The sequence below is a fragment of the Martes martes genome (genome assembly GCF_963455335.1).
Source record: "Martes martes genome assembly, chromosome: 8".
In the NCBI taxonomy this organism is placed as follows: Eukaryota; Metazoa; Chordata; class Mammalia; order Carnivora; family Mustelidae; genus Martes; species Martes martes.
In genome coordinates this window covers 141,387,073-141,402,401 of record NC_137895.1, presented here as the reverse complement: position 1 = coordinate 141,402,401, position 15,329 = coordinate 141,387,073, and positions in this window count along the sequence as shown.

The following is a 15,329-nucleotide window of genomic DNA, read 5'->3' as shown; positions in this document are numbered from 1 at the left end:
GGGCCTTCCAGCCGGGGGACGGGGCCTTCCAGCCGCAGGCTGCATCTTCTAAGGTGGAGTCGGACGCTCTGCCCGCGGGGTTGCTGGCGTTCAGGCGATGTGCTCTTGGAGCTGCTCGGATGGGAAGCGATTGGTTGTTTAGTTGCTTGGCTTGTTACCAAAAAAGAAAAAAGAGAGAAAAAGCATTCGGTGGCTTGGGAGCGTGCTTTCAGTTTGCGGCTTGGAAAACTGAAGATTTTCATCTACGGAAATGTCTCTGTGATTTCGTACACGAGGAGGTGGTGTCTTCACGCGACACGGGTGTGTCAGAGACCCACCACCCGCAGCCGCAGTTGGAACCGCGGGGTCTGCTTCCCCTGCATGGCGGGGCTGTGCGTGGAGCAGGTGCTTGGCGGTGCGCTGGGCAGAGCGACGAGAGCAGATGCAGGGGGAGGAGATGCGCTCCCCCCCCCCCGCCCCCCGGCCACAGATGACAGGACATCACACCCAGGAGGCCAGGTGCAAGCAAGATGAGCCTCACGGTCGGGGATCCGCATGGGACGCACCAGGCTTTGTGCTGGAGCCAGATGCTTTGAGTGCGTCAAAATTCATGCTTTCTGGTAATTTTCTAAGTCCTGGTGGGGGGGAAGGGGTAGGATGCAGGAAGTCTTGGCCTTGCTGCCCGGGCGCGTGGCCTGTCCACACGCTGCGTCTGCAGATGAGGTCTTATTCCAGCGCGGTTCTCCTTCTGACCTTTCTAGAAGGAAAACACCTCCCGGCTCTGTGGCTGCCGTGTCTTCATGCTGCTCGTGCAAGGCTTGTGGCGCTGTCATCGTGCCTGGTTCTGCAACACACTGGCTCTCGTCTGACGAGCCTGCAAGGACCTGACAGATAGAGCGCTGCTCTCTCTGGGGACCCGGCACCGGTGGAGGGGCTCCTTCTGGATCAGGGAGAAGGGTGACTTGTGAGCCCGTTATGGGTCTTGCTCGATACCATACATTTCTGGAGCCGTGTTCCTTCTTCCACACACTGCGATTTCTAGATGGGAGCCGCAGGAGTTCATCCTGCAGGGGCTGCACTGGTGGGCATCGGGGCTCCTGGGTCGCCCCCAGCTCGGCAGGTGAAAGTGCCGATGCGTGTCTGACGTGAGGAACCCACGCGGCATCGTGTGGTGGAGACACTTTGCTCGGCGTGTTTCCTGTGTCCTTGGCTCGAGGCTGAGTTTCGGGACTGAGTGGGGATAAGTCGGGATTAACTCGCCTGCCCGCTTCCCTTCTCACTGAGCTGGGGGAGGGGATGCTCTGTGGAGCTCTCCTGGCTTCTGTGGTGGGAGATGTTCCCACCGCGCCCTAGACGACCAGGGGAAGGTGGTCTCCAGGGAGATCGGCTGCTCAGGAGCGGGGCCGGGTACGTTCCAGTGACCCTGCCAAGTGACCTGGGGAACGTGCACCCTTGCAAGGGCTGTTGTGTGTTGTGGTAAGAGCTGACGCTTTGTCCGCTAGTCACCAGCAGCGGATGGCAACATGCGTGTGAGTCTGGCTGGTGGGCCGCACAGGTTTTCGGTTCGTGACCTGGTTCACACAGCGTCACCACAGTCTAATACATTGACTTCTTGGTCGGTTTCCGCGGCTTCTCCTGTACCCCTGATTAAGTCACGTGTATGCGTGGTTTCTTCTGAGATCGTCCTAGGAGTGGCGTGATGGTGCCGATGGACGTGGAGTTCCAGAAATAACTCTCTTGGGGACTCGGGTCATTGCTGACTGTGCATCTCCAAGGTAACGGGTCTGGCGAGAGTCCTGTGCTCCTTACATGTAAGTTCTGTGTCCCCGTACGTGTGTGTGAGGTGTTCCTGGTGCGCCACTCTTCAGTCCCCCCAGCGGACTCTCTGGCCTGCCACACCGAGCGGCTCGCCCGGGCCGGTGGCTGCCGTGGTCTGTCAGCACACGGCAGTAACAGTATCTTGCACGACTTGAGTCCTTGGTGTTAACCAGAGGCCCCTAAGAGCATCTCTTTCTTTGCCTTCAGATCTTGGGCTCCCAGGAACTGCGAAGCTCTGGTTACAATACCTTTGGGTCCAAGAAATTTCTCAGATCCCTGTGTGGGCGAACCCTGGGCTCTCCCTGGGTCAGGAAGAGCGTCACGTCTGTGAGCTCGGGGAGGGGGGGCAGCTGGGGGACGCGTGGGTGCAGGGAGGAGCTCAGACTTCGGGGTTGGCACATCTCAGGCAGGTGAAGGCCTCTGGGGACCAGAGTCCTCATTTGTTGCTGAGGACAGACGCACCTGCCTCTCCAGCTGTGCGGTTTAGGAGGCAAACGTGGGCGGCCCACCACGGTCGAGCAGTCGGCCGTGGAGGGTTTAAGGTCGGTGTCGTGGAAGCATGACCTCCACTTCCATGCCTACTGACGACCGAGGCCCGGAGACCGTTCACGCAGGAAGCCCTGGGTTGGGTGGGCCACGGGTGTCCAGCGGTCCTTGCGTTTCGTCGTTTCCGGGGACTCGGCTTCCCCTCCCCCTTCCCGGTGTTTGCAAGCGGACACCCTCCCACTCGCCGGGCGCGCCGTCTGTCCTGGCGGAGGCTCGCGCGGCCTTCGCTCCTCCGGAGGACGCGGCCTGCGGCCTCCTCCTGTCTCTGCCCCTCTGTCGGCAGCCTCGCGCCCTCCGTGCCCGCTTTTCTCCGAGGGACTTTGTTTCTCCTGCTTCTCCAGCACAGGGCTGGATCCCGTGCACATCTGACGCAATTCTTTACTCCCACCGGTAGCCTTCCTTACAGGCGCCCCGCACGGCGGGGTCGCGCCGCGGCGAATGCCCTTCTGTGAGGGTCAGTGCCTGCCGGCGAGGACCGATGCGGCCGCGGGAGCCGAAGCGCGGGCTCCTGACTGCGTGCGCCGGGGGGAGCCGGGGGTGAGGGCAAGGCCGTTTCCACGGGCGTCTTGGGTGTTTCCTCCACTTTAACTACATTTTCAAATAAAAAGGGCTTGAAGTCTCCTGAAGGTGAGAGCAGAGTATTTTCTGAGAAATTGCTTTCATCTTAAGAAGTTACTACGCTGTCCCTCCCTCGGCTTGGTCACCCTGGGACGGATGTTGTGAAATCAATGATTTTTCCTAGTCACCCGTGTAACACGTGTTACTTACAGAAACACCAGGCCTGGGTCCCACCTCCGAGGGGATCCACGGGAGGGTTCCGTGTCTTCAGACCAAGCTAGACGTCTTGTTGTACACGTGTTCACCTGCTTTCCACTCAGCAGCGTGACGGGAACGTGGGCCTCTGTCGTGACGTGTTCTGAGAAGGCGCAAGACGGTGCCCGTCCGAGACACGTCGTGATCTGTCGCAGTAAATGTTGGTTCCCGTGTTACTGAGCGGTCCCTCCATGGAGGCACACGTGTCTCTCTGTGTGGCAGGCTTTCCCCTGCCGTGATCGGCTTTGCCGCCGTCTTAGCGGCTCCCCGATGGTCCCTGGGCTTTCGAGAATCCAGATCGCCCTCCTGGCAGGTGCTCACAGAAGGGCCGTGTGTGTCAGCGCGGGAGTGCGGTGGTGTCCTCAGTGTGTTTGTGCGTCTGAAGAAGAAATGGCGTGGAGGCCGTGGAAGGGAGGATTCCGGTGGTAACGGAGACCCCCGCCCCCGTTGCTGCGTGAGGCCGGGGCTGGGCAAGGCTAGGGGTCACGTCTTCAACTTGGTGCCCTCGGATGTTTGGTCCGTGGGGATTCTCTTTGCTGTGTCGTCTTGTGGGAGGTCACATGCCTGTGCACAGCTCTCCTGTGCTTGGGGTCCTGGGTCCCTGCAGCTCCCGACGGAGACCCCATCGTGTCTCCATGGATGTGGCCCCAGGCAGTGCTCCGTGGCCACGGGGCAGTGTCTGCTGGCACGAGCACCCGGTCTCCTTAGGATGAACGAGGAGGGGCATGGCCAGGGCCGTCGGGCTTCCCTTTCTCCCGAGAGGAAGAAAAGAGCCTTTAAAGCTCAGAACTCCTTTCAGGGAGCTCACTGCGTCACGCGATCACGGAGACGAAGGTTGTGTCCCCCGACGGGAGCTCCGTGTTTTGCCTCCCTGCTTCGGCGGACCTCGCCGTCCACGCGAGCCCCAGGCGGCTGTCCCTTACACCCAGTTGTGGTGGGACGTGTTTTGAGTCCGGGGAACGAGAGCTGCTCTCGGATCCGCACCGCCGTCAGGGAGGGGCGATGGGGCACTAACGCCCACGGTTATGATTACGCGACAGACGTTCCCCCGCCGCCGGGGTCTGTCAGACCAGGGAGACGCCTCTGAGGCTGTGGGCAGGTGACAGAGCCCTGGTGTACTTCGCCCCAAATCGCATCAACGTGCAACTTCCGTGAGACACTTGTCACCGGATGTTGTCGCTGACTGTGGCCAGAAAGAAGTGTGCTGTCCTTGAGTTCCAAGGTAGTTTTAAATGTTTCCTGTGCGGCACAGGCTAACGACGTTGGGCCTGAGGAGCCGCCGAGCCGAGTCAGCTTCGCGGCGACCTCGGCAGGCCGGCGGGTGGGCCGCAGGTGCTGTGGGCGCTCCCATGCCTGCCTTTGTGTGGGAGACAGACGTGGATCCGTTCCTGAGCAGCTTATGCTCTTTGATGCTGTCCTAAGTGGGGGCTTTGAGTTTGGTTTTCAAGACCCCAAAAGCAAAGACAACAAAAACAGCAATAAACACATGGGACGTCAAACTGGAAAGCTTCTGCACACAACAAAGGAAACCATCAACGGAGCGAAAGGCGGCCCGTGGAGGGGAGAGGGTATTTGCACATCGTGTGTCTGACGCGAGGCTAATAGGAAAGGTCTATAGTGAACTCATGCAGCGCAACACAAAAAGACGATCTGATTAAAATATGGGCAGAGGATGTGAAGAGACGTCTTTCCAGAGAAGACAAACCAATGCCAACAGACACATGAGAAGATGCTCAACATCAGTGACTGTCATGGAGATGCAAACAGAAACCAGGAGATCCCACCTCACACCTGTCGGGACAGCTGGAGTCAGCCCCACAAGCAATGACAGGTGCTGGCGAGGATGCCGAGGACCGCTGGTGGGAAGGCGAGCTGGGGCAGCCGCTCTGGAGGACGGTGTGGAGGGTCCTCAGAAAGCTAAAAATAGAATTATCCAGTAATCCAGGTTTTGGGTATCTACCAAAGAGCATGAAACACTAAATGAAAAAGACCTCTGCCCCCTTTGCTCCCAGCAGCTACGATGGGGAAGCAGCCCACGTGTCCGTTGAGTGGTGACTGGATGCATACCTTGGGGACATGTATATAACAGAGTATTTGTTTTATATATACTGTATGCTAGAGAGGATTTATGATGGGATTGCATATACACACGTATATAATGGAATATCACTCATCCATAAAAAGAGTGAACTCTTACCGTTTGTGACGACATGGATGGGTTTCTCGGGCCTTCTCCTAATGAAATAGGTCAGATGAGGACAAATACTGTGTGGTCTTACTTATGTGTGGACTCCAAGACCAAAACCCCCCCAGAACGAACTTCGAGGTGCAGGACAGATGGGGGTGTAGGGGGAAAATGGGTAAGAGGGGAAATTTTTTACAAAATTTGAACATACAGGAAGCATTCCACATTTTTGGCAAGGAGGCTCCATATCCAAAAGCCATCAATGCCCCTAAAGTTAGTGTGGAAGTTTAATGTGATCCTGGTCGAAATCTCAACAGGGTTCTAGACGAATTAATCCGGTAGTGAGCAGTGAGTAAGAGCAGTCGGAACAGTTAGGACGGGGAGCACGAGAAGGTAAAACTCGGTAGTAGTTGAAGCTGTGTGGACACGGGGAGGTCCCGGATGTGGGGACAGAGTCCACAGACGGGTTATGGAACATGCAGGAATTTGGCTGTTTTATAAGGTTAACATTAAAAGATCCGTGAACAGCAGGACGCTCGCGTCTCACCAGGTGAAGTTCTGGGCCTCGTGCCCCTGGTGGGTGTGTGCGCGTTGAGCCCCGCCCCAGGCCCCGGGCCGTGGGCTGTGTCTGAGCCGACTGCTGGGGGCCGGCCCTCAGAGCCCGCCTCCCTTCTGGCGGCACACAGAGCCCCGGCCGGAGGAGCCGCCCGGCAGGCCCAGGGTGGGGGTCTCGCCGCTCCGGGCAGCGGGCGGCCTGTCATCCCGACTCCCCAGCGAGCTGTGTGATTTCTCCCGGGGCACGTGCTGCCTGGGGACGCACTGACCTCTGTCTGTCCCCGGAGCAGCCGGCACAGGCGCTGGGAGGAGGGAGGTGCTTTAGGAACTCAGCGGGACGCCTTCCAGCACGTGTCACGTGCCCAGTTGTCAGCTCCGTGACACTGGAGGTAAAGAACGAGTGACTCGTGGCACGGCACGCCGTGTCGGTTGAGAGAGGAGCGTGAGCTCCCGGGGGGCTGTCTGTGTGTCATGGCTCCCTTCTGAGAGTTCTGATGCTGTGCACACCTCCGGCCCCTGCGGGAGCCCCGGGGTCATTTTTGGCCAGGCCTGTCGTAGGATTTCTGAAACCCAGCTTGGCCCCTGGCTTTGTGTGGAGAACTGGCACAGGCGGCCGGTGGTTCCGTGCGCGGCGCTCCAGAAGGACAAGCTGGCGATCGCAAGGAGCCGCGCTGGGACCGTGGTGTCCCCGGGCCCCGAAGGAGGGGCAGGACCACGGAGAGCAGCTCCCGGCTCTGGGCCGGTTCTGGGGGCAGGGAGCGGTGCTTCCCACACACCGGCATCCCGGAGGGCTCTGGGCCCGAGTCCACCTTGGTCAGGGTGCGGGGCTGTGTGCCCAAGGACAGGTCAGGTGCTCCGAAGACAACGCGCGGGTCCGAGTGGACCAAATGGCACTCCCGCCACCGCTTCCTGGCTGACTACGGATGTCTGGGGCCCTTCCCGCGCCTCTGTGAGCAGCGGCATTCTCTGTGAGTCCCGCAGTCGTCCACGGCAGAGATGCTTGTGCGCGGACGGGAGAAGGGCTCCCGAGACCTCCCAGTCAGGTCACGGAGCGCAGGCAGACTCGGGTCCCGGGCCGCCACTGCCATAGGAGTCACTGCGCATGGGACCTCCGGCTGTTTTCCATCTGTTAATAAGATAATTTCAAAGGGACACAAAGCCCCTAGAAGTGGCATTTCTCTACGAAGTCCTTGAACTGCTTTTAAGCCGAAATAGAGCACATCTTCAAAATAGTGCCTTCAGCGTCTGCCTGTGATTTAAAGGAAGTGAGGACAGCACACGTCGAAGGGAAGAGCTGCTTGTACTGGAGTGAACGCGGAACATGGCCAGTAACCCGTAGAACTGTCCGTCCTGTCTCATTTCCTTCCTCGTAAAGGCGGCCACTGTCTCGACTTCTGTGATAGTTCTCTGTGGCTTTCCCGTAAATACACTTACTGGGTCACGGCTGCGTAGACATGCCTGTGTTTGAACCTTGTGTGAACGGCTCATGCCACATGTGTCCGTCCTCCCCGTTATGCTCACAGGCTCGCTCTCCACGACACGGGCCGTTCTGGCTACGCGCAACGGGCGGGATGACAGGCTGTCTTCCTTGCCCAGGGGTCACGTCCCAGTGCCGTGTCCACCTGTTCTGAGGGTCCCGGCTCGGCTGGGCCTGCTCACTGGCTTTCCCATTCAGTGTCTGTCCCCTGTGGGGCTGATGACAGGGTGCCTGCGTCATGGCCACTGAGGGGTCTGGCTGTGGGCAGAGCTCACCCGCGCTGTGGACAAGATTGCCCACAAACTCTTGGCCTGACCCCTCTATGCTCGCAGGTGGAGTGATCTGGGAGACTCGGAGGAAGTGGCCAGTTCTGTAGGCCCTGACCCGGCGTTCACAGGCCCGGCCTGGTCACGGGGAGCGGACAGCCTGAGGGGGGATACCCACCTGCAGCGCGGCTCGCCAGGCCGCTGTGAGCGTTCCCATCTCTGGTGGGCAGGCACAGCATTTCTTGTGGGGGTATTCCCGGAGGCTGACCTACTGGCTTGTCCGACGTCACTTGTCCTAACAAGCAGAGCTGGCTTCATGGCGGGGGCAGGCCCACGGGCCCCGCAGAGCGGGCTTCATGGGGGGGGCAAGCCCACGGGCCCCGCAGAGCTGGCTTCATGGGGGGGGCATCCCACGGGCCCCGCAGAGCTGGCTTCATGGGGGCGGGCATCCCATGGGGCCCTGCAGAGCGGGCTTCATGGGGGGGGCATCCCACGGGGCCCCGCAGAGCGGGCTTCATGGGGGGGGCATCCCACGGGGCCCCGCAGAGCGGGCTTCATGGGGGGGGCAGACCCACGGGCCCCGCAGAGCTGGCTTCATGGGGGGGGGCAAGCCCACGGGCCCCGCAGAGCTGGCTTCATGGGGGGGGCATCCCACGGGCCCCGCAGAGCTGGCTTCATGGGGGGGGCATCCCATGGGGCCCTGCAGAGCGGGCTTCATGGGGGGGGCATCCCACGGGGCCCCGCAGAGCGGGCTTCATGGGGGGGGCATCCCACGGGGCCCCGCAGAGCGGGCTTCATGGGGGGGGCAGACCCACGGGCCCCGCAGAGCGGGCTTCATGGGGGGGGCAAGCCCACGGGCCCCGCAGAGCTGGCTTCATGGGGGGGCATCCCACGGGCCCCGCAGAGTGGGCTTCATGGGGGGGGCAAGCCCATGGGGCCCTGCCCTTAGCAAGTCTCAGGCCTGGTTCATGCTCTGCTCAAGAGTCTCCTCTTTTTGGTGTTTTCTCAGTAAAGATCCTGCACTTCCACCTGCGCTGGGAAGTTTCGATAACGGGCCCTGCAGTGAGGACACAGTGTTCTCGAAGTGGCTGACCAGCTCGCCTTCCACCTTTCACCCACCGCATGTGAACGTTGGGACTGTTTCCCAGGCCCGTGGCTGTGCCATGATAACGCGTTGTTTTAACCCGTGTTTCCTTCCTTATGGAGGTCTTCCCGGATCTTCACTGGCCACGTCCTGTTTCCTCTGTTGCGGGGAGTCCCTGGTCAGTTTCCCACGCTGTGTCTTTTTCCACTGTGCAGGTTTACAGAGTTTTGATGGAGTCAGATTTATCAACCTTTTCCTTTGTAACTTTGACGTTTTGTATCGTACTGAAATTCTGCCCTACTCCAAGGTCACGAAGGTCGTTTTCTATGTAATCTTGCAAAAGGTCCCACCCTCGGCCTTCCGTACACCTGGAATTACTTCACGTGGAGTGCGCCGTCACGTGTCTCCCACGTGCGTAGCCAGTGGCCCAGCACAGTGGTCTGTAGAGTTGACCTCAGCCACTCGCCCCTACCCGGCTGTGTCTGTGTGTCCCGTTCCGTGTCTGGGCTGTCATCCTTCTGCTCTGCTGTCTGTCTGTCCGTCCCTGGGTCGCTGTCTTAGTTAACGGAGCTAAGTAGTCTGTATCTAGTAAGGCAGACCTAGGGTTTAAGAAAGAAGAGTGTTGGGATTTTTGGTTTGCATCTGCCGGGTCTGGAGGTCAGTTTGGGGAGAACTGGTGTTTTAAAATAACGTGCGTTCCAATGTATGAACATGGGGTGACACTTGTGTCTTTGGATTTTTTTAATGATTCTCAGTAAAGTTTTATGATTTTCTCCATAAAGGTCTTAAACATCGGTGGCTAGTTATTACTAGGTATTTCATAATTGTAATGGTTTTGTAAATGGTGTTTCAAAAGTTTATTTTTTAAATATTTGTTGTTCATTAAAGGAAATGCAGTTGTTTTTTGGTATTGCTCTTGAGTTTGAAAATTTCTTGGAATCTGAATTTCTTTTTCATAGTTGCTTGTTTTGGAATAACTTCAGACCCACAGCAGAGTTGAAAATGTAGTGGGAAGAGTGACTGTGCACTTCTCACCTGGATTCCCTGAGTGCGTCCATCACACACGACTGTGGCACCCTTGTCCTCGCTACGAGGTGACCCCAGGACCCGGCAGTGGGGGTAACTCCAGACTTTCCTTGGGTCTCGCAGGCTTCCCCATTGTCTTCTCTGTCCGAGGGCCCATCCGGGATCCCCCGTTGCGTATGGATGTCTGGTCGCCTCAGTCTTCGGTCTTTGCTTGCTTTTTGTGGTCTGGATGGTTTCGAAGCATGTTGGTCTTACATCTGGTGTAATGTCCGTCAGTCTTGGTTGTCTGATGTCTTCCTCACGTTTAGAGTTGTGGTGTGGGTTTTTGGGGAGAATACCACATCCTCGTTGCATGTCAGGGACATGTCAGAGCAGGGTGACTTTTCCCTGGTGACAGTAACACACCAGCTCCCTCTCTCCCCTGTGAAGTGGCCGGTTTTCCCGTCCATAGTCTGTTCTTTGCCGTGAGTCACCAAGTCTCGCCCATGGTCAGGTTGGGTGGGGAGCGTCTCCTTGTGCCCCCGTGAATCTTTTGTAAGGCTCTCCGTCTTTCCTCCCCTCCACCCTTTACTCCGCCATTGTGCCCGTGTGCGCTTGTGGACGTCTGTTTCGTCCCTGGGGTTGGGGTCCCAGGCTTTGTGATTTGTTTTCCATTTGGGGCCCTTTCAAGTTGATTCTGTGACAGCCCCATCGTGAGGGGTTTCCTTTCGTTCAACATTTTCTTTCTTTCTGTTACAAAAAGATGTTCTTGGATCATCCTTCTCTGCCCCAACCCTAGAATCAGTTCGGCAAGGAACCCTGGAGAAAGGCCATCCTCCTTTCCTTGGAGGAGGCTAGTTAGAAACCACGGCCCTGGCGTGTGGTGTGCTCAGTGGGGTGGCTTTGCTCCTAGGCCCACTCGGCTGATGGAGCGAGGAATGGTGTGTGGACTCGTGCGCGTGAACGTGGGTCTGTGTCACGTTTCTCTGTCGTCATTTCTCTATCTCCCCCTCACCTGTCTCTATAATAAAACATGAACTTAAACCGCTGCTTCTCGTGAAAGGGTGTAGTTTTTGAAAAGATTTATTTACTTTAGACAGAGAGAGAAAGAGAGAACGAGAGTGTGTGAGTCAGGGACAGGCAGAGGGAGAGTATCTCAAGCAGACCCTGCACTGGACATAGGGCCTGACGCGGGGCTCGATCCTAGGACCCCGAGATCATGATCTGAGCTGAAATCAAGAGTCGGACACTCAGCCGGCTGTACCCCAGGCGCCCCACGGAAGGGTATATTCTTTCTGATTCTCACCTTCTCCCTGACATCGAGAAGCTGGGCTCGTGTGTGCACCGTTTCCGTACCCGTCTCTGGGACAGCAGGAGAATGTGTTCAGGATCCGTCGCTCACCCCCTCGTGGCAAACACAGACAGACTGCAGGTCAGGGTTACGTACAGTTCGTGCCCTAGTGTCTGGGCAGCCTCTGCTTTTTAGATCTGGAGCGAAGTTCTGTGTTTCACCTGGAATGCACTCGTTTGTGTGTCATTTAGGTTCATCCTGTTCCGTTCTAGGGTTTCACTTTGTGTTTGCACATGCACATTCGCTCGTCGTGACATATGGTTCTGTGGGTTGTGGCAAAGGCGCAGTCATGTGCCCACCACCCCAGGGCCACACAGAACCATCTCGTCCCCTAAAAATTCCCATGTGAACCCCCTTAGCAGGCAGCTGCACCCGTCTACCCTCTGGCAGCCCCTGTGGAACAGGAACAGAAGGAAACAAAAAGCAACCTCTCCCTCCGTTTGTTTATGTCTGACATGCTCGCCTTTAATTCCGATACTTTATGTGTAAGTTACCTTGAACTTTCTCTATACAAAATGTTGTCATCTGTAAATCATGACCGCTTTGTTTCTTTGTTTGTTTCTGATTTTTAACTCCTTGTACATTTTTCTCCTTTTTCTTGAAAGCTCATTGTCTAGTGACCTATAAGGTCACCACACATAGGGCTGATGCATATTACATTGAGGTTCTTGAAGAACTGTATTTCTGGTGAATTATTTTTAGTGACACGTTGTGCGTGGCTTTCCATGAACCATTCTCAAGCTCTCCGATGTTCTGGAGCTATTGTGCCTACATGGACGGGAAAACTTATCTCTGTTCACCCAAAAATGTGCAACAGCAGACAGAGCCCTTCATCTGTAAGAAAAATCCATCTTTGGAGCAGGTCACAAAGATTGGGAAGCTTCATGGTGGACCAGGGGGTTCACTCAGATGGTAACTTAGGTGTGCAGTGAAACTTCTGAATCGAAACTGAAGCTTGGACTTTCCCTTCTCCCTCGTCTCTATGCTACCAGACCCTTGCCGTAGAAGCAGGCGGCTTTGCTGGTGGCACGTTTGGAGTGGCCCTACCTGCCCCTGTATGAAAGCACTGAGAGCAGGCGGTGGTGGTCAAAGTCAGCCTTTCCAGAACCCTGGAAAACAGCCAACGGGCGCAGCAATTCAAGGAAAAGCACCTGAGTCTTGAATCTTGGTGCGAACAGTTGATTCTCAGCTGGGGCTCCCCTCTGCGGTGGCCTCCCTGTGACAGCAGCACAAGACACCGCAGCTGGGTGGCCACCGGACGGGCGGAGGGGGTTTGGAGCTCACCAAGGCCTGTCCCCAGAGCACGGCCATCTGACAGTTGTCAAATGTGGTCCCTCCCTGGGAACCTCATGCACAGCTTCTCACCGTGCACAGCCTTTTTCCCTGGGTCAGTTGTTGAAAAAAGAATCAGTAGCTGTTCAATGTCACAGTTGCCGGTGTGACAGTAGCAGGGCAAATGCGTTGACCCGAAATCCTGGAAGGCTGGGGACATGGAAGTCCACAGAGGGCTTTGTGACAGTGCACACATGCCCGCAGGACCGTGCACAAGCCCGTGCCCAGGGAAGACCAGAGTCGGTCCCGATCGTCCCCCTCTGGCTGACCCTGAGGCTCGGCCCAGGTGGAAGGTGATGGTGGAGACGCAGCACTCGCAGAGCCCGGAGGGATGTCAGAGGCCGCGCTTGCCTGCAGAGCCCCTCTGCCTCTGCGGGGCTGCGATCGCACTTGCTCAAGGCATTTTCTCTTTTTAAAGATTGATTTATTATTTTAGAGAGCGCAAGTGAGCGGGGGTGGGCAGAGCGAGAGAGAGAATCTCAAGCAGACTCCCCAGTACAGAGCCCAACATGGGGCTCAATCCCAGGACCCTGAGATCACGATCTGAGCCGAAATCCAGAGTCAGACGCTTAACTGGCTGGGTCCCAGGCACCCCATGGCTTTAATTTTCAAGGGAGACGACTCGTCTGTTCGTACTGCAGGATTATAGGGAACGTCCGTAAGTCCCAGTGTGTCTCTTGCATCTGTGTGGACATCTTTTATTACCCACTTTAATCCTCCGGTTCTTTTTTTTTTTTTACCTTTTAAAGGATTTTATTTATTTATTTTTAAAGATTTTATTTATTTATTTGACAGACAGAGATCAAAAGTAGGCGGAGAGGCAGGCAGAGAGAGAGCGGGAAGCAGGCTCCCTGCTGAGCAGAGAGCCCGATGCGGGGCTCGATCCCAGGACCCTGAGATCATGACCTGAGCCGAAGGCAGAGGCTTAACCCACTGAGCCACCCAGGCGCCCTGATCCTCTGATTCTTTTGTAAGAGCCCTTGCGACTGTGTTGGGGCAGATTCAGATAACCCAGCATGTTCTCTCCATCCCAAGATCCTTAATTTAATCACACACGCAGAGTCTCATGGCTCTTTAAAGTAGCATAAGTCCCTGGGGTTAGGATGTGGGCGTCTTTGGGAAGAAGAGGGCGTTATCCTTCTCCTTCTGCTCAAAGGACTGAACCCGCACAACGTACTTGACAACAGGTTTGAATTGGCAGAATAAAGAAACACCGAATTTGAAGATAGGTCAACTGAGATGATCCCATCCGAGGAACAGGAAGAAGGGAAGTGAAGTAGAGCTTCAGAGACCATCCAGTGGCCAACATAGCAGGGGAAAGACGGGGCAGAGAGAATATTTGAAAAAATAATGACCAAACATGCCAAATTTCATGAAAAATGTGAGTCTCAATGAACTCTAAGTAGGATAAACATAAACAGATCTGCACCTAGACACACCTTCATTAAATTGTCGAAAAACAAAGACAAAGAATCTTGAGCAGAGCAAGAGAAAAATGCCTCATCCCGTCCTCATTAGTGGTTATAGCCGACTTCTGATTGGAAAGTGTGCAGGTCGACGGCATCGGGGTGACACGCACAGAGCGCCGGGAGAAGCGCTCAGGCAAGAAGTCAGACACGAAAGGCCGACAGCCCCTTGGGAATGAAGGACAACATTAGATAGTCCCAGATGAGCAAAGACTGAGGGTTTGTCACCAGCGAACCTGCCTTGCAAGAAACACGTCGGTCCTTCAGGCCGAAATGAGAGGACACTAGACGGTGACTCAAATGGAGTGCTCTGTCGGTGCAGGGACAACACTGGGCAGAACCCAGCACTCTTTCCTGATCAAGACACTCAGCAAACTAGAAGTGGAAAGCAACTCTTTCAGCCCAATGAGGGGCACCTTGAGCGACTTGCAGCTAACCTCGCACTCCATGGCAAAGACTGAAATCTTTCTTCCTGAGATTTAAAATAAGACAAAATGTGGGGCACCTGGGTGGCTCAGTGGGTTAAAGCCTCTGCCTTCGGCTCAGGTCATGATCTCAGGGTCCTGGGATCGAGCCCCGCGTCAGGCTCTCAGCTCAGCAGGGAGCCTGCTTCCGCCCCCACCCCCTGCCTGCTTCTCTGCCTACCTGCGATCTCTGTCAAATAAATAAATTAAAAATAAATAAAATCTTAAAATAAGATAAACTGTCTCTTCTCACCACACTTTCCAACATCTTATTGAAGTTTCTAGCCAAAAAATTAAATAAGAAGTGTTACGTGGAAGACATAAATCTTGGAAAGGAAGAGATAAGATGGTCTCTGTATACAGATGCGATCTTGTATGTAGAAGGTCCTGAGGAATCCACAAGAGAACTGCAGGAGCCCGTAAGCAATTCCGCTCATTTATGGTCGGCTGGTTTCTGGAAGGGCGGCAAGACCGTTCATGAGGATGCACTCTCCGGGAAGTCATCGGCCGTCTGGATTCCCACGTGCCACGGAGCACAGCTGCGCCCCACCTCACTCCGTATGTAAAAATTAGCCCAAAGCAGGTAAGTCACCTAAATGTAAGAGCTTAGACTATACAACCCTAACAGGGAAACACGGGTTTAGATCTTGCTGGCTTGGAGCTAGACAGGAATCTCACTTTCTTAGGCAGAAAGCAATAGCGTAAGCAACAAAAGGGAAAAAACAGATAAACTGGATTTCATCACAGTTAAACACTTGTGCTTCAAAGGGGATCAGGAAAGTGAAACAGCAGGGGCGCTGGGGTGGCTCAGTCGTTAAGGGTCTGCCTTCGGCTCAGGTCATGATCCTGGGGTCCTGGGACGGAGCCCCTCATCGGGAAGGCTGCTTCTCCCTACCCCACTCCCCCTGCTTGTGTTCCCTCTCCTGCTGTCTCTCTCTGTCAAATAAATAAATAAAATCTTAAAAAAAAAAGGTGAAACAACACTGTA